General features: G+C 42.6%; 1 long non-coding RNA gene across 2 annotated transcripts; it reads right to left on the reverse strand.

Annotated features, from left to right (window-relative positions):
• Positions 1-5,842: 5,842 nt before the first annotated feature.
• On the reverse strand, positions 5,843-19,826 carry LOC26531955 (uncharacterized). 2 transcript variants are annotated; one of them, XR_004469174.1, is made up of 3 exons: positions 19,440-19,826; positions 18,409-19,384; positions 5,843-5,872 (listed from the first exon to the last, which is right to left on the reverse strand). It is a non-coding gene; the product is annotated as an uncharacterized lncRNA (long non-coding RNA). The 2 variants fall into 2 exon arrangements; XR_004469173.1 differs by lacking the exon at positions 5,843-5,872 and adding an exon at positions 9,621-9,678.
• Positions 19,827-19,841: the final 15 nt, after the last annotated feature.

A 19,841-nucleotide genomic window follows, 5' to 3' on the forward strand; every position in this document is an offset into this window, starting at 1 on the left:
TTTAAGCAAGTGACTTTGCAACGCACACAAAATGTCCAAATTCATCATCTTTGTGTGTTGGCATTGACTGTGTGGCAAGGCAACCAGGGAGCGGAGCCAGTAGCCAGGGATTGGAGTTCTGTTTGGTCATGTGACCGAGAGCTAAGGGATTTGGCTTTCATGTGGACTCCCCCTGGGTCTTGGAAGATGTGTTAGTGCTTCAAGCACTCTTCATTAGTAAATTACAGAATTTTCGGTGATGAAAGAAGTCTGCCAAGTAGGATCAGGAATCATCCTCCAACTGCTAGCTTATTATATGCGGATTAAATGGGGATTTATTTAAAATTCATTTTGGAATGAGAATAATTTATTGAAATCAACTTACGAGGTTCGGAAAGGTTTTTGAAAACGTTTTAGGTATAATTTGATAGAAAAAAACGCTTCTCATGCTACAAACAATGAATTATTAATCGAAGGGGAACATAATATATCTATCGTATTTTTTTAACAAATCTTTATAAAGAATTCCTTGAATTACATAATTATGGAATGAAAATACATCAGCACAAGGGCGTACTTAGGGGGAATGCTTTCAGCATGTTTATTAGTAGAACAAAAATCTTCATTTAAAATTATCAATATCACGCATGGAAAGCCATACCTTATAAATGTAATAGTCGAAGCATTGAAGGAACACCAGGTATTTCCCTCCTTCGTTCCTTCCTAAATAACTCTCTACTAACTCTACAATTATCGACTGCTCTTAAGTATCCATTAATTAATTAACAATAAGCAGACAATCCACCACACTTTCCCTGTAATACTCTAGAATTTTCTTATATATTTCTTAGTCACAACTTTTGGTGCCAGCCCCGAGGGAAATGAATGTTTATGCGTAAAATTAAAATTGTGTGAAAAATGTGGCCTAAAAACAGCAACCAAGCCAAAAGCAAGTTACAAAATTGTTTTCAAATTAAGATGGCAATTTCCCCCAACTACAGGGGGGTAAAGCCCAAGAGGGCGAGGAGTGGAAACCTATGCTGGAAATTTGATTATAACCGCGAGGTTACACTTCATTCATCCTGATGTCAAAACCCGCCCTTCACCTGGACCTGCTGTCCTTTCTCCCCACCCCCTTGGAATATTTGACATAAATTGTTTGTTGTTCCCCCATCTGGAGTTCCCCAAATTGTTGTCTGCCCTTCGAAAGGAATTTATGCGATCAATTAAATTTCTTCAAATGACCGAAAAGTTGTTGCCAGTTTTTTAATTTTCATAAATTTTACTTAAATATTTTTTTTGGTTCTTGTTCTTAAATTTGTCGATTCCGGGGGCCCGACTGCTTAATGTGTCAAAGTTTTGTGCTTGGCCTGGCGTGGCGTGGAGTTATGCAAATGATAATCAGATTTTATGATGATTAGAAATTAGAAATTTAGAGAATGAGAATTTATTGTAAATGAGGAAAAACTCAAACGCTAGAGTGGGAGGAGCCCTGCGGGGGAGGGCTGGGGAGGTAAATCCAGTGTCCAGCGAAAGTAAATCAAATGTAAATCATCGACAGGGCGCTAGTCCTTGGATCCCAGGCAAACTTTCCTCTGGATGGAAGGTGGAAGGATCCCTGGCTGCTGGTAGATGGAGCCAAAAATGAAATACAACACATTTTGTCCGAAAAGGGGGGCTTGTGGGCGGGTGGCGGGGGCTGGGGGTTGGGAAAACCTTTACAACTAAATGCGGATAATCTGTAAGTTTGCCTTTTGCCCAAATTTATGTGAAACGGGTGGAGTTTTCCCTATATATTACCCCACCACCACCACCACCACTGCTGCTGCTGCTGCTGTTGTTGTTGTGCTTTTTCTTGGGTCTACCACTGCCCCTCCATATAGTTTTTCCTCTCTCCCCGCCCCCCAACCCCTGACTGTGTGGCACCAACAGCAAGTGAAAAACGCAGCCCGCAACTAAAACATGCGCATTCAATGGGTGGCAGCCGTAGCCGTAGCCGTAGCCGAAGCCGAAGCCTCCTCCAAGACCCCCAAATCTCTCTCTCTCTCTTCGCTCCTCTCTTTTACTGCAATTCATTTCCAGGCAGAGGCGAGAGAGTGTATGTGTGCGGTGTGTGTGCGGAGATTTACCGTTTTATACTTGACATTTCCAAAAGTTTAAGTTTTAATTTATGACACCGCCACTTTCTATACGGGGAACGACAAGCCAAATATGAGCGAATAGGGAGCGTCCTTAAACAGGATATCTCTGGCCATTGTCGACGCTGCCGCTGCCTGCTGCCTTCTTCTCTGCACTTTTTGGGGGTTCAAGAAACGCTTTCAGCCTTTCATCTTTACAATTTCCATTGCCATGAAGGATCCATCCCCATTCAAAGTTCTGAGTGTCCAGTTTTTTGTGGAGCGCACGTGGCTTTTAAAATGGGATACAAGAAGAGCGGGAAGGAATATGGAAGGATTAACACTAAAAAGATAATTATTTATACGTACCTTTTATTTGATTTCGATTAAAAATCGATAGTGGTGACTTGTTATCGATGCACAAACGATTACTCGCACTTCTTATTCACTTTAGATGCGCAAAACCGACCGAAGGGCGCTGTCGCATGACGCGTTTCACGTTTTACAGAACCTTTCGCTTAACTGCAAAAAACTAATCCTCTAAGGACAGATTTCATATAAAATTGAACTGTTTAAAAATCACAAAATAAAGCTGAAGATCGATCTATCTATATTTCTCCCTTGGTACTGTTTCTTTTCTTCTTAGAGAAGTACAGTCCCACTTAAAAATAGTTCCTTATATCAGCTTGTCCACTCTTCTTTCACCTCTCATAAAAATATTTCCGTTTAGAAAAGAAAACTGGCAGCATGTTGGGGTCTCCAGGTCGCCACTCCATCTGTTGGAGGGGGAGCAGGGGAGGAGGAGGAGGAGGAGTCATGTAATTTGCATTCGCGAGTGAGTCCGAGGCTAAGAACTAATAAACACACCGGAACCCGAGTCAACAAATTGTCGACTTGTGCACCGCACAGCCCCCTCCCCGACCCCAGGAGTTGATGGAGAGACACAGAGAGAGGAGGAGGAGGAGGAGGAGAGAGCTGGCATACGGTTAATAGGCACAGAACCGCACCGCGGGTCGGTTCTTCTTGGCTCAAATTGAAAGTTATTTAAGGCAAAAGGTCGGGGAGACACCAGAGCCAAGGGTGTGGTGGGGTTTGGTGGTGTCGTGGCCTATGGGGGCCTTTTGGGAGCTGCTGCTGGCTGCGGAAATTGTTACCCGATGCCGGACGGGGGCCAACCGCAACAACAGTAGTCGTGGTATTTTTTTCTCTTTCTACAAATAAGATTCGAAAAGTTTATGCCGCTGGCTGTCACGATGCGGTGCGAAGATGAAGCCAAAAGGGGAGTACCCTCAACGACCTGCGTCCCCTTTCGCTCTCTCTCTCCCCCTCTCTCTCTCTCGCTCTGAATATTTAACAAGCGGAAGGAAGAGGAAACCAAAATAGCGCAAGTGTTGCCTCAGTTTAATCTATTTCCTGCCGTAGACCAGAGCCAGTCTCGGGGTTCCCTTTCCGTCCATCCAATCCCCGATGCCGATCCTGGCAATCTTTAAATACACAAATTTATACGCAAAACTTAAGTTAATTCCAAAACGAGACAAGAAATTTCCGCTCGCCAGGCCTTCGCGCCGTAAATTCATTTTAACGTACACTTTTCTTTCCCTTTTTTTCCCTGGCATTGCAGCGGAACTCCATTTGGAGGCTGGACAAACAAATTGGTTCATAAAAATATGCGGTTAATATGGAAAATTGTCCAAGAAACATTTGCCAGAGGGGGAAGAGACAGAACCTGGCCCTGATATGATTACTGCTTTCAGAGATGGTTAATAAAGGCATCCCCCCGCCCGAATGGGGGATAGGCGAGACAGTGGCTTAGAATTGGGATTTGTGAGTGGGTTCTAGGGGGACTTGAAGAGCTTCTGGAACGGAAGCTACTACAAAACTTTCTTCAATAGATATTTCACTGAAGAGAGATATATAGAAATATCTATCTGAATGTCCATCAATCTATTTACATACATATCTATCGATCACATTTAAGCCTATCCGAGAGCATTCAACCAAAGACAATGGCTTTTGAAAGTGACTTCAGGCTCTCTCTGATTTAACCCTCTTTCGACCATATATCTATGCACAAATCTTTACCCCTATCGATCTAAGATTATCGATATATCATAAATATCATCTATGGGTAAGATTTCTATATCTATATTTTCCAAGTCTTTTGTTTTCCTATTGTTCCTATTCCTATTAGTTCCTTTATTTTTGCATCTCTGCGCCAGAGAAAATTCAAAAGTTTTCTTCTTCCACCAAATCGAATTCTCCTCAAAAGATAAAATCCTCAGCCATTGTTCCAGCAAATCACATCATATATAATCGCCTTCTAGATGCCACACGATGCCACGAGTTTGTGGAGGGGGATAAACACAAACTATTTTATTTGTTTTGTGAATTTTGCGAATGAATGCGCATCCCCACTGCCGAGGAGTACAAGACAAACGCCAAGTGCAAGGCGGCACGAACTGAAGATGAAGTTTATTTTATGACCCTGGCACCCGGGCCAAAAGAAGGATCTGGGATCTGGGATGCGGGATATGGGATATGGGAGTGCTCTTCCCGGCCAGACATTGCATCAGTGCTGGAGCTGGAAGCCTGGGATCCTTGGGTGTTGGTTCGTGCCACACACACACGTGTGTGTAATCAAATAATTTACCAAAAATCGAGAAATTATTACGAGTGAATTTTTACAAATTCATTTTCCACTTGTGCCCTGCCAGAGAGGAATCCCAGCCGCCAACAAAACAGTGGCTTGAAAGTTGTACGGACTGCATGCAAAGTGGCTGCCACAGATCCCCCCCCCCTCACCAAATGCTGCAGGATGTGTGGATTTTCCGGCATTTTGGCGGCATGCCCCTTTTGTTTATTTCTTTGAGATGCGGCAACGAACAAATGGCCTGCCGCCTCCCTGGCCTGCTTCCCTCTCTCTCCTCCGCCAGTTTTTGATTGTGCAAACTACTACTCCGAGAGTCGACTTGGTACTCCGGTACTCCGGTACTCGACTCTGCGGCAGTTGCATTCCAAGGTTTTGTGGCACGAACCTATTTGAGCACACACGTGTGTTCGTGTGTTCGTGTGTTCCTGCGTGTGTGTGTGTGTGGGAGGAAGGGAGGGGCGGCAGGGAGAGCCGGGGGATCGTATCAATTGTGTGTGATGGTCAAAAGTCATTTCAACAGCACTAAATTATTATTATCTTCAAGAAGTTTCACATGCTCGACAATCATCCAAAATACTCGGTCAACATTCGGGCCAGGGAGCGGGGGAATGCAGTACAGGAAGCCAGGGCAGGGAAGGGTATCCTCTCATAAAGGATACGTTTGGATTTGTGTAATGGCATGGAATGTTTTGATGTTTGAACCCAAAAACTTTTGGTCCAAAATAAAAAAAGAGTTCTAGAAAGGATGCGAGATTTTTGTGTGCTCAAATCAGAGATAATTTCGTTGCAGGGTATTTATAGAGGGGAAATACAATCGAAATATAGAAAAATATCATTATATGTGTATGTAAATAAATTAAAATATATCTTTAAAAATTATACAAAATCTCTAGCAGCTTTATTTGGTAAAAAATAATATTTCTGAGAGATAGTTTGTAATAAGAAAATAATTTATCTCGAATTAACATTAAGTCCAAAACAATAGAACTTTTTTTCAAGGGTTTTTATCGACCACCTTTTCCCTTTGCTTATCGAAGAATAATCCCAATGAATCTTTGAATGTTATTTTAAATCAAAAATGCACTTACCCTGATGATGAGAATCCTTTGCACCATTGTATATGAATCTATAACAAAATAAAAGATACATTAATTAATAAATAATTAATAAAATCAATAAAAATGAATAATTAATTATAATAATAATAAATAAAAGATGCATTATTAAATAAAATAATTATAAAGATTTCCAAGAACCATTATGCTTAAAAAAATATACATCCGCAGCAAAAATATCTATAAATAATTATAGTTTCTTTAATTCTATGACTTCTCTCTCCTTAAACAAACTCAAACTCTTCCCCATTCAAATCTAAAGCACTCTCCCTTCATTTTAGATAACTGCCGCTCTGTAAACCCATTTTCTAAGCCCCATTTAGACAAAACTCACTCTATAATTAGACAATTTCCTGATATCACTGCTCTAAATAACAATTAAGTAGACAATTTTCCAAGCTCTGGTTAACCCGAAAACAACTTTACCAAATTGCAGACATACTCGTACTCGTGCATATTTGCAGTAGTTTTGCTGTTTTGTCCGCAGCAATTAGAAAATGCTAAAGAAATCACTAAGCAAAATTGCGATTCAAAAAACGATTACGAATGTAAAAATCTAATGGAAAATGCAAAATACAGACAAAAAGCGTCTGAACGGAACAACACACGCAATTTGCAAATGAAAATTGTTTTTCTGTCTAATGTGCCAACAAACCAAAAAAAAAGAAAAGCAGCATCAGAAGTGTCTCTCCTTTGGCTGCGGTTTGTGGCATTGCCTTCAATTTCTTGACTCTTGCAGCCACAGCCACAGCTAATTTCATCTCTAATATCATTTAGTTGTTATTAGATACTCCTTTTCTTTTCTTTTGGCAGTTTTCCGCTGGGGTTTATCCACTGGCAGCTGACGCTAAGTGCCGCTAATTGAAATTTCGTTTTGGGTTGTAATTGTCCTCCGTTTTTGGAACTTGGGGCTTGGGGTTTTTCTAGATTGGAGAGGAGGTTTTCCCTTTCTTACCCTTTTTTTATAAATTTGCTTATTAATATTTTTTTGTGTAGAACAATTAGAAGCAACTGCGTAGGGAGTTTTGAAAGCCAAGTAGAGAACCTGTGGGGAGAGCTAGGATTGGTGGGATTTTTTCTTGGGGTTTTCGAGGAGAAAACCCCTAAAAATAAGAGGCTTGACATCACAGCCACCTACTATTAGCCGCCTAAAGCTCTAATTCGTCTAAAAATTTGACATTCGGTGTTGATTGATGGGATCTTTAGATAAATCAAACTTTTTCTGGTTGAAACAACGTATTGTTTCAGGTTTTAAGTGAGTTCTCCAATAAAATATAATCAAAACAATTCCATATGAATTTTAAGAGAGTTTAAAGAAAACTATTTTTGAAAGAATATTAACTTCTAAAATGGTAAAAATATATGCTTATCCAAGATACAAATATTAAATGCTTCTTGGTTTTGTAAAACAATATTACTCTAAATTTCAAACATAAATGTAAAAAAATATATTTAATATGGACCATATTTTATCTAAATAAAAAAAAAAAAACATTATAATAAATATAGGAAATATATTTCTTCTCAATATGAATTTAATTAAATATTTCATTATTATTTAATTTAAATATGGGCAATTCCGCGGGTCCCAAACGTACGTTCGTCGTATTTTGACAAAGAAAAATTTACCGATGTTTTTTAGACGATTGGATACAATTTTGTTAGCCCTATGTTTAGTACAAAAGATGGGGTTCATACAATTTCAAGTTTTCTCAATAATAGCAATAAATATTTGGATACGAACGTACGCGGAATATAAGTCGACTATGGCTTAATCTAGTAAAATGAAAAAATCTACGAAACGGAACAGAATATTCGAAATCAGTTCACTTATTTTAAAATAGTATTATTGTAGGTTTTTTTCGAACATTTTTACCATCAATTATCTCTATTGGTGTTTTTTTAATTCGATATATTTATTTACAAAAAAAGAAATATATTTAATTTCATAGTTAAGGATTATATAAGTGAAAGCACTTTCTTTTACACACTCCACATTAAGACCATACCTATTGGTTTACATTTTTAAATCTAAGTGTAAAAATTAAAATTTCAGCTCTTTTATCTCTCGAGTGTGGAGCTTATTGCAAGTCACAGACTTCGGAATTAGTACTTGAATATATCATAGTTTTTCCCGCAACTTTAGCCCCCTGCTGACTCTGCATTTGATCCGAATTGCTTTAGATTCCCCTTAGCTTTCACGTACACCCACCGTTTGTTCTTCTTTCATCTAACAAATGTGTTCCCCTAATGAATAAATGAGGACAGCAAACAAAGTGTTACCTGCCTACACACCGCCCTTACACCTCATGGGGCACGGAGCATGGGGCAGCTAGTAGTAGTTGGTGGTGGTAGCGGTATCCTTTGTCAATATTCATTATACGAGTGTGCATACTTTCTGCCGCTTGACAAGCCTCGTGGCGTGGCCCAAGTCATAAAGTTGTCGAGTGAACGTCTCATAAAACGTGACGATAATCATAATTGATGCTCCAGAGCATAGACCAAAAATAGGATAGAAGAGGGTTCCAGCTACCGTCCTTAGTCTTAGGAAAATTGTAATTTAGTTTGCTGGCCCAACCCCCCAACCCAAAAAACACCTCATCCCCTGTTGACTTTTTGGCTGATTTTTGTGTGGCTTTTTTGGTCAAAAATTAAGGGTAAAATTGTTAATTGAAATTTGTGTGTGAGGGAGGCAGCCACCATCCCATTCCATCCCATCACCTGCTCTGATGTTTTGTTTTGGCTGAGAATTTATCTAGGAGACAGTGTACCGGTAGCAGCTGCAACAGATTTCCATTTTGGCTGCCACATCGCCTATCCCAATGATAAATCAATGCAACATATGGCCATGTTGCAGCAACCTTTGCCATGACCGTTGTAAATTTTAAATCAATGTTTCAGGCGGTGGAAGGAGATGCGTTAGTCTTTTTTCCTTTGCTGTCCTGTAAGTTCTAGCTTTTATCCTTTTTGGCCGGCTACACGCACTTGCGGTGCGCACTTGCCTTCTCCGTTTTGCCGTAAATCCTGCGAAGCAGCAGCCTTTTGTCGTCTTTCGAAGGACTCCGAAGAGAGTCGTCCCCTGGTAGAAGCCACGCAATCCATTATTGTATTAATTAACAGGAACAGGATCACCAATCAGGCGCTTGATTAATGATGTCACTCGCCGTCGTAAATCTCGATTTGAACATGTGCAAATTTCGGATGCAAATAAATGGGGCTGAACCGGGCGGACGGTACTTTGCTTACATGGAGGATGCAACACAACGCCTCGCCTCGCCTTGCCTCGTTGACCAATCGCCAGCCACACTCCGCACTCTGCCACCTCCTCCTCGTTGTCCTTGGCGTATGCTTTGTGTTTCGGACATAATCATACATTAGGCAGCCCCCAGAAAACAGGAGGGGGACGACCGACTGCAGCTCTGGTACATCCTTCCTTCCTTTCTCTCTCTCTCTCTCACTCTCTGCCTCGGCGGATGCATTAGGTTGTGATTGTGTTGCAACCGCCTGTTGATTCCACAAGTCGGAGGACATTTAAATGGGATTAATGCTTTGCTTGAGCAATTGCCATAAATTTCCCCACTAAATTTAGTCGCCTTCGGGCGGGGCATTCAATGTAATGCAGTTGTTAGGATTCTTGGCTCTCCGAGTGTACAGTAATCCTTGGGATTAAGACTAGGAAATGGAGATTGTAATGGAAATTAGTTAGATGATGAAATATGGAATCATAAGAGTACCTTAAAGACTCGATAATCATCCTTCTTGGACCCCCTCTACGATCGCTCTCGAATGGAAATTGCCATTTTTGGAACCGTTAGTCCTGCAATGACAAAAAAGACAAACCATTTGGAGGCGCAACATTTTGTGGAAATTAGTTGTTCATAAATTAGCGTTTTATTGCAAACAGAAGCCGGCATTCGTGGAAAATTCGTGGAATTTTGATTTGGAAATATACGAGTATGCATGCAGTTTTTCGGACTAATAAAGCAAAATGGTTGCAGCGCCCAGGAGTTGCACCATGCACCGCAGGTACTTCTAATCTCATGTAGCCGCCGATTATAAATTGTTGCGTACTTCATTTCGGCCAAAATAATAACATGAGTAATTAATTTAATGTGCCAGCCGCAAACCCACAAACAGCACAGCCAGCGAGTAGGGGGGGCATGCGGCATGGGGCATGGGGCACGGGACAGAAGGGTACTTCTGGGTGCAGTACATTGCGTAACAAATGAACTAATGTTTATTGCAATTGTCGCGTAAATTACAATGCATTGCCCAAAATCTATGCAGAGGCGGCGGTGGCACTGGCTGTGGCACTGGCATTGGCGGCAGCTGCATTCAAAATCTGGCAAATGGTTGGAAATTATTTTGGTCGCGGTCGTGTCCCCCCGTCCGTGTTCCGTCTCCTCCGATTCCTGCTCCGATTGTCCAAAAATGCTCATTCTGTGAGCCAATTTGAAATGAAATGTATATTTAATTCTGAAACGAGAGAGAAGTCGCGTCGAATACCTGTTTGAACATCATCCATGGGGGCCTGGGGGCCTGGCCTCTCCTCCCGATTGGAATTGGAATAAAAGTCGCCTCTCACTTGTTGTTCGGGTTCGGGCCATAGCCCCGCCATAGTACCCCCATTAATTTTATTATTTTTATGTCCTTTGGTATAAATTCGTCCTTAGTTTATGGTGCGTGAATAAATGGATGAATGCAGCAAAACATTCATTTCGATTCATTTGAATGTCGCATCCACTGCACACGGCTAAGCCAATAAATAAATTCACTCGCCCCCACTCCCCCCACGCTTAAGATTGATTTTTGTTTTATTTTACTATGAACTGCACTGCATTATTTGCTAATTGAATGGCTGGGCCTGAATAGCGTTCAAAAGGAACGAGAAACCGAGTTATTTTGGGCGATAGGGAAACGTTTCTGCAATCAGAGGTGCATTGCGATCGATATGTATCGACAGCCATAGCTTTGAAGACCATAAAAGCTTCATTATTTGTTAAGACAAAGATTCAAGTACATTATTATACTCTAATTTGTCTTGGGGCAATGTAGAGCTAAGAAAATTACAAACAATTCAAAGATTCCATCTATCGTTTGTTATCGGCACCAATCGGTGCACTTGTCGATACAACTAGTACTTCGATAGACGCTTAGATAATTGAATCTTCCACCGAAGAATAATCTAAATGAATTAAGAAAGACTTATCCATCATTTGTTTTTGGGACTAATCGATGCACTTTGATTAACGAATAGATAAGTTTTAATGATTTTCAATCCGGAGATCCACCGAAGGATAATCCAACTAAATCAAGTACCCATCCTTATCCTCTAATTTCTCTCGAGTCCACCTAAAGTTAAGAAAGATACATCTATCGTTTGTTATCGGAACTAATCGATGCACTTGTATTACTTCGATAGACGTTTAGATAAGTCTTAATTGGTTTCAATCTGTATTCGAAATAAAGCAAGTACCCATCCCCATAAATCCTTAATCAATTGTCTCTCAATCAATTGACTTATCCCCCAATTTAATCCGAGACACTTATTTCCACAAAAATTAACTTTAAGTGAGTTGTAACTTCACCCCCTCCCCACACTTGGTGGACACTTTCTTCTGTGTGTTTGTGTGTGTGTGTGTTCTACCCCTCCCAATGGGTGTTTCGAGGGTCCGTCTGGAGTTTTGTTTATGCTGCCGTCTAATGTCTTCTTGGACCCTTTTTTGTTGTAACAAATTGCGTCTGCAAGTGCCATCACACACACACAGGGCCAGAAACTTGTCCAAGACCCATCTCCATATTCCTTCCGTAGAGTTTATGGCGCACTTGGCGTTGCTATCGTTAACCGTTTTTGGGGGGGTTCCTTCGTTCGTTCGGCTCCGAGTCTGGGCCATCGTCCGTTTACCGCATCGTAATGTCACTCCAACAAATCACACCAACTTGGACCATAAATTGTTTTCGTTAATTCCAATTAGAAGGCATCTTTGCACGTACGTACGAGTGTGTGTCTGCTGCCCGTATGCCCTCGTGCTCGTTGCAGTCATTTTTACGGCTCGCGTCTGGTTTCAAAGTTGGAAATTGATTTCCATTCAAGGGTCTAAAATTTATATGGGTTCAGTTTTGCTATTAAGCTGATAAATTTATAGATTTGTCCACAGGGAAGAGGGATTTTGGGTTAAAAGGTGACAGAAATACATAAATTCTTTCAGAGATGAATTATGGTATTTTATAGATACAAAAAACGATCTAAGACTCATTTTATATTCATTGAAAAGAATACTTTAAATTTTAGACCAATAAATGCTTAAACCAGTGGAAATAGTAAGATATCGAGGCACACGTACCTCAACACCATGATACCTGGTACTCAGTTTCTAAAAATAGCTACAAATCTTGGTTCAAAACTATCCCTATTCAAAATAAACCAAGAGGAATATCCAATAATTGGTATATGCCTCAAAGCATCCATCGAATTCTTTTGGAAAGCCCCAAAAAACTGCCCCATCGAACACTTTTCCCTTCAGTTCTTATAGTAAAGAACCCAAAAGATCAACTCTCACCCCTACCTCTCCATTTTGTAACATTTTCAGTGCTTAAATACACCGTACACCCGTATACAGTGTGTATTCAATAAAATGATTTGTGTGATACATAAAAAAAGGGAACGCATACCAAAATGGCGTTGGCTATTTATGTTCCAGGACATTGCAGCTGGTCTGTCGGTGGACCAGTGGAATGGTGTACCGGTGCGCCCCACCTCCCACCTCTGGAGGGGACTCCGACTCCGACTCCAACGCCGACTCCGACCGACACTCGCCAACACTTTAGGGCGAGAATTTATGACTGCTTTTTTCAGCTGCAGGTAGCACGAGTAGTATGCGCTTTTCCGGCCAAGCACTTAATTGATGTTGTGTCGCGTAAATTATAAACAAAACAAAAATTAAAGTGGACTCCACGCTGGGGCCAGCGGCTCCTTGGGATCCTTTTGGCTTTGGGTGCCGCTGCCGTTGGCGCTGCCGCTGGCGCTCTCTTTCGCGTTGTGGCTGTGCCTCGGAAGCATCGCTGCCGGATACGGAAATGCTTTCATTGCAAGTGGTGGCTACCATAATAATAAAAAAAAGTAACGCACAAGAGGCGCCCACACACGGGTCGGTCGCGTACGCTGCCCATTCCACACGCTGGTGATTTTCGCCGCCCACATTTAGGGCCTGGTCAAGAGGCTAAGCAGGCCGTGGGAGTGAGGTCAAGCGTGAAAGTGCCGCGCTCCTTCCAGCCGGATGTCCATCTGACGCCCTCAGCCTCCGGCTTCCTAAAGACCTCCTCGCCTTCCTGGCTTCCTGCTGCTTCCCCTCCCTCGCCTCCTCGCCGCTCTGTGCGCATAAATTTTCGCCTTTTTGCATCGCAAAGTGTCCTCGAAAAATGTGCTGCCAGAGGAGGTTCTGGCTGGTCCACCGTTCCATGTGTGTGCTGTCGTTTGCTGTCTAATACGGTTTGCTGTTCCCATAATAAACACACTCAGTGCCTCTCTGCTCATCTCGGGAATGGCTGGGGTGTCCGCCTGGCAAACCTTTCAATAATAATTATTTTATCTGATTTTGCAAAGTGTTTTTAATGAAATATATTACTTGTCTTATTTGTGGGCTGGCCAGGAGAGCCAGATGACAATTTTTTTGAACAAAATGAAGAGGCACAAGGGTACAGTGGAACCGACCAGTGGAACATTCTCTCTTATATTTTGAATAAATGAGAGAAGGTATATGATTATTTTTGAATTATACAAAGGAAGGACCTACTTTTGGCCAGCTTTATTGGGAGAAAAATCGTCAAATTATTCTTTAGAAACAAAAATAGTGAAAGAAACGTGAAAGAAATAGTAAATACAACTCGAAATCATCTAGCAAGGAAATTCTTATCTTCATATTTCACATATTTTCAGGTCTAATCATTTTATTTCAATTCTTTTAACTCTTTCAACTCCAAATCAAAGGCAGAGCAGAGCCCCTCCTATTCAAAGAACTGCTTAAAAAAATATGGATTCAACAATAAACCGAATAAAAGGGTCTTTTTTCAAATAAGAACGAATTTCGGTAAAACAGAAGTCAAAAATTCGTTTAAATCGATTAAAATTTTAAATTTAAAACTCGAAATAATCGCGTAATTAAATTCTAATCATTATATTTTAAGTATTTTGAGATATTTTCGGGTGTTATCAATAAATTTTAATTATATTTTATATATTCCCAATTCAAAAGTAAACCAAATCCATGATAGAACCCTTTCCGTTCTAGGAACTGCTTAAATAAATATGAATTCAACAATAAACCTAATGAAACATGAATTTTCTAAATAAGAGCGAATTAGGGTGAAACAATATTTAAAAATTCCCTTAAATACAACTCTAAAAAATCGAGTAATTAAATCCGAATTATTATATTTTAAGTATTTTTAGGTTTCTCCATTATATTTATTATTCCAAGCTCCAAAGTATTCCAAATATCCGACGAAACCACTCCCGCTCTAGGAACTGCTTAAATAATACAAAAAACGAATGAAAATTCCCGCTCTGTTTTTCTAAATAATATTCCCAAACAAAACACCGAACGAAGCAGGTAAAAGCATAAATGCTACGAAATCGAAATCCTTTCAATTAGATTTTACCGCGTGGGTTTGTCATTTCCACAAAATTGACTTTGTCTCTACTTTCCGCTTTCCGCTTTCCATTTCCCCAAACCCCCCTCTCAATCCCCCCATATATGGTCGATGCAGACCGAAACGATTCCAAAAAGTGATTAAATTTAACAGCCGGCAACGGAGTTAAACTCGGAAATCAGGAATTATATGCAGCAATGCGAAGGACAATTGCCCGGCGAGAGAGAGAGGACATAAAACAAAACAAGTGACAAAGAAACAGGCCAGACAGACAGACACGAGAGACCGATTCCAGCCATAGAGCGGTTGAGCAGTTGGAGAGCTGTGTGTAAGGACATGCAGCAGGACATGTGGATGGGTGCCACACAGAGCGAGCGACTGTGACTACTCAAAATCTGTGCGTCTGCACGCATTACAAACGAATTACGAGACTCGTTGGGCAATTGCAGTTCATTGTTATTTAATATGTCGCCGGACTGTTCGTCGATGGAGCAGAGCACGAGTGGCATGGAGTGGCATGGAGTAGCAGCCACAGCAACGAAGAGAGAACATGGCTGGGAAATTATACTTTATGCAGGCAGGACACTGGATTGCTGGTGCAGCAGCAGGACGAGAGCCACAGTCAGAGGCAGAGGCAGAGGCAGAGCCAAACAGAAGGCAGACGGCATGACACTGATTGCGATATAAACGATTGTCAACGTATCCAAGTGGATTATTACCTCATGCCAATTATCATATCAACGATATACAGGCCCAGGCCGAGGCCCAGGCACTGGCACAGGCACATGCACACACACTGGCACGCAGGACATGCCCAGGACATGGCACATGGCTGACAAGTGGCGCTGCGCTCTCTCTCTCTCTCTCTCTGTCTGGCCTGTGGATGGGAGTCAAGCCAATGAACAGACTCCAGCATACTCCAGTACTCCGCCCACACACTTGACGAGGCGTTGATGGTGTCGGCATCTGGCAGCTCGTCCTGCAACTCCTTCTACTGCTGCTGCTGGTGCTCGTCCTCCTCCATCGTTTGCGTCTGGCTGGCAGGTGGATTCCCGACTCGATTCGACCAAATTGCATGTACAATTTTAAATGGATTTTGATTGTTTATGACAATTCGACGAGGTGACTGGCCCGTTCGCTGCTGACCACTGATAATGCGGCATTTAAATGATGATGGGACCAGTTCCAGGGGCCCTCCCCGAACCCCCAACAGCAATCCAATTTGTGAAAATTAAGCCCAAGTATTTGCATGAAAGAGACAGTGGGACGAAACGTTGCGGCATGCCAGCAAAGATTTGAAATCTAACAAGCACAAAGAATGTTTTGGTGGCTACTCAAATCCGAAGATCCAAAGGCCATTAGGAGGATCAGCACAAGGAGTATCTACAGCTGCAGTCTGCTCTTTGAGAGCTTCTTCAGCGCCGGTCTTTGGGCAATCTATAAATTGGAAAGCCAGAGGTGGATCAGCATGGTCTGAATCAGCATCGAGTTTGAATTTAGTCACTTGCCTTGGGTCTGGGAATACTTGGATAGGCTTGTGGCTTTCCCTGCAGTATTCTTGGAAAATGCTGGAGGAACCTATGTCCGTGAAGCCGTCCTATATTCAGCCACCGTATACCCTGGTCCTGGCGATCAGCGCTATTCTGAAGTACATGGACCTATTAGCTTGCAGAGCTTGGAGCAGAGCATCACTGCCTTTCTTCTGCTGGAAGCCACGATCCCTTCGGCCACACCAGCTATCGGTGGATGGTGGATGGACAGAAGAATCTCCACAACCTCAATAGGAACCTGTGCCGCGTGGTGGACGTGGGTAGGAATCGAAGGAAGCTTTGCCCTGAGCTGCTGGCTGGGCAACAATCATGACCCAGATCTTAGATTCGACGGCCTTCCTGAGGCAGATCCATCGCTTCTACAGCCCCTATTCAGGAGTACTTAAGCGGAGGCTTCAGTAAACAGCCTGCTAGGACGACATGCCAGAGATTTCTAGAGAAAATACAATGCAATATTAATGCCAGTCTTTCTGTTAAAAGTATTCAATTTTACCTTGTGTTCTGTGCGTTTTTCCCCATTTGCAGCCACTCCTGTCATCACATCAACGGATTCGCGCCAGTCCCCCATTCAATTGGGGATGCCAGCACCCCCCCTACAGCCAAGAGGGGTCTCTGGGGCGTCGCATGCAAATCTACTTTATAGGGCAGGCTCTCCATAGACGGGGCGGGGGATTGCGTGTGCCCAGCGCTTAAATCGCCGCTGAAGCCACCACAATTGTTGATCTCTCTCTCTCTCGCGCGCGGGCGTTGGGGAATTGTAGATGTAAGAGTCCTGCGGATGGTGGGGGAGGGGGTGCTTGAGTCCCATATGAAAGCGCGGCCAGGCGTAGAGAGCGTGCGATTTTAATTTTTAAACAAGGCGCCAGGTGCTCGGCGAAAAGCTCTTTTTACATTCAGTCGAAAGTCGGAGGCATGACATTATTTCTAGGCCACGCGAATCGCTTGATGGAATCTGCAAGACGCCAGGTCACGGGGGGCGGGGGAGGGGGGCCGGCAAAGTTGGAAAAACTAATTTTGATTTTAATTAAATATTTATGACTCCCGGGTACGGGCTGTAGACAGGGCTTTCGAGAGCACGAACGAGCCAAATCCCACTAATAAAATAAAATAAGCAAATATCTGAGGAAATAACTTCCTCTTATCGGTCCGATGGCACTGGGATGCGGCTGACAGCGGTGAGAAAATTAAAGAATTATCCCAAGAGACCCCCACATCCGCAAGAGGTGTGCGTGTCCAGAAGCAGAACCAAAAACAGAACCCTTCCTACCTTTCCTTTTGACCTTTACCTATGGGCCGTGGGATGTGTGTATGTGTGTGTGTGGGCTGCTCGTTTATTCGATCAAAAGTTACGAGCTCATCTTAGATTGGACATTAAATGGACACTAAAATATTTTCCATCTGCACGCAGGAGAGCCCATGTCCCGTATCCGAAAGGACGAAGGGGATGGTTGTGTGTGTGGGGGGGAACAAGCGAAATAAATGTCATGAAACAACTCATTGACAGGCACATAAGGACACTGGTTTTATGGTCCACAGATATGACCAAAATATATGATTACCATGTGTCCTGCTGCCTGCCTGCCTGCCTGCTGTCCTGTCCGGCCGCATGCAAGCTCGTAAATAGGCATTTTCCCTGCTTTAGTTCTCATGGACACATCATCTACCCCGGACCGCACACCACACCCCCCAGAGGGTCACCCATGTACCTCCCTCTTGTTTTTGGGGATTCTTTTTTTGTTTTTTTTGGTTTTTGTGGGTTATTTAGCAAGTGATCCAGGTGGGACACTGCCCGAATCGGAGACAGTGTCACAGTCCATGGTGCAGTCATAAAAATCAAAATAAAATGAAACTTATGCGTGATGTTTTGCAGGGTTCTCGGTATCGGTCTCTGGTCTCCGGTCTCATTGGGTTAGCCGTTCTCTACGTTTTTATGTCCCGGGTTCACTTACTAATGATAGGTCTTTGCATTTAAATGGAATCCGCTCTGCTCGCTTGTTCGAAGGCAGTAATCATATAAGTACTTGAGTCCTGCCAGTAGATACGATTAGATATAACTTATAGGCTTCCAAAAGGTTACCATTTACAAGTCTCCTCTTTCGTTAATGTACAAGAATCCCATTTATAGATCTCTCCATTGTCCCTCCTTTAAGCTCCCAAGATCCCCAGCTCCAGCGATCGTTTTGCTGGAATGTTATGTTTATGGAAAACAGATTTAGAAGCCATTTGTTTGTAAATTAACCAATGAAAGCATTACATTACCATCCGAACACCCACCAAAGACGGCCAGGCCAGGGCAGTATCGCGTGTCAAAGATCTACAAAACATTTCGTTAGGGGGGTGGTACTTACCCCTCAAAGCATCTGGTGGCCGTGTGAATGATGCCCCAGCAGCTGGTCGAATGGCCTGCGCCGCTTCATTTTCGTATAAATTCGACATTTATGCAGTCGGAATCGGTGCGGAGCGACGGCAGCGTAGGAGAGCATAGTCCTGCGTGGCCCGGAGTGTATGCTGATTTCATCTCATCTCATTCAGGCGTTACGTGAGCTGATTACGTTAGTCACGCGCGATTGCCAGGAGCAGGAGTAGCAGCGGCAGCGGCAGCAGCACGATACTGGCCCCATGCCTGACCACTGCCGAGAGTCCTGTGGGCTGTGGCAACGACTCCTACTGCGATTCGGGCTCATTTTGGTCGTGTTTTCAAGTTGCTTCAGCGCCAAACTGAAATTGTGCCAACTTGCGTCTTGATGAGAATTTCATTCGGTGCCGGATTTTATGACTTTGAGGCGGAAGGGGGGTGCGAGCATCTGTACGGTGTGTGTGCCTAGGAGTTCCACTAAATGATTTTGCATTATTTGTGGATACCCCTCTCTGTGTGCCCCTCTCCGTCTCTCTCTCTCTCGTCGGTCCATGTGGCTTTTCGATTCGTGCGTTCGGTTCACTCGGTTTGGGGCTGCCATAAAAAGTCAATGCATGCGAAATGTTTTCGTGACACGCTCAAACTAGAGTCCAATCCAGAGGGTCCTGAGTCCCGGGTCCCAGCTCCCAGCTCCCGTGTCCATTGGTTTATTTGTTTATTCATCGAATGGGACAAATCGTAAAAATTATGCTGATGACTCATCAGTAAATGGCATTTATTTTATTGCCAGTCGAAGGTCTTCCCTTTGGTGTCACCTTTGCTCATGGCTGGAGCATGGGGCATGGGGCATGGAGCATCATATCTTCAATTATGACCCGCCTCTTCCAGATGAATCCAATTCCAGTTTGATGCCCCCTGATGCCGGGGCAGACGTCGTCGTCGATGATGCACAGACTATGAATGAGTTTCTATTTGTATTATTAATGATTCTGCTCTGCTATCGGTTCTTCTGGTGATATTTACCTATGGTTTGCTCTCCATATATTGTGCAAATGTAATATTAACCATCTGTGCCAAAAGATGATGAAAATCAACCTTCAAGTGGTTGGAAGATTGATTTTATACGCAAATACACACTTAATGCGTACAGAACGTACATATGTATATACATATGTACTTATATACACAGTTATTACATACAGGCCTCTTGCGCCATCACAATTTCCAAGTGTGTTGATCATTTTACATTAAATAAAGCACTCTTTATTGCAACAAAACCACTAAATATTCATATGTATTTAACCGCTATTTATTGTTTTAATCAAAATAAACAACAACAAAACCCTTGGCTGGGCTGCTGCGCATTTCACTTACACACACACACACGAGATTTAAGCGACCAAAAAACCTAAGCTTTGAAAACAA

This window comes from Drosophila pseudoobscura, chromosome 4 (assembly GCF_009870125.1).
Source record: "Drosophila pseudoobscura strain MV-25-SWS-2005 chromosome 4, UCI_Dpse_MV25, whole genome shotgun sequence".
Lineage (NCBI taxonomy): Eukaryota > Metazoa > Arthropoda > Insecta > Diptera > Drosophilidae > Drosophila > Drosophila pseudoobscura.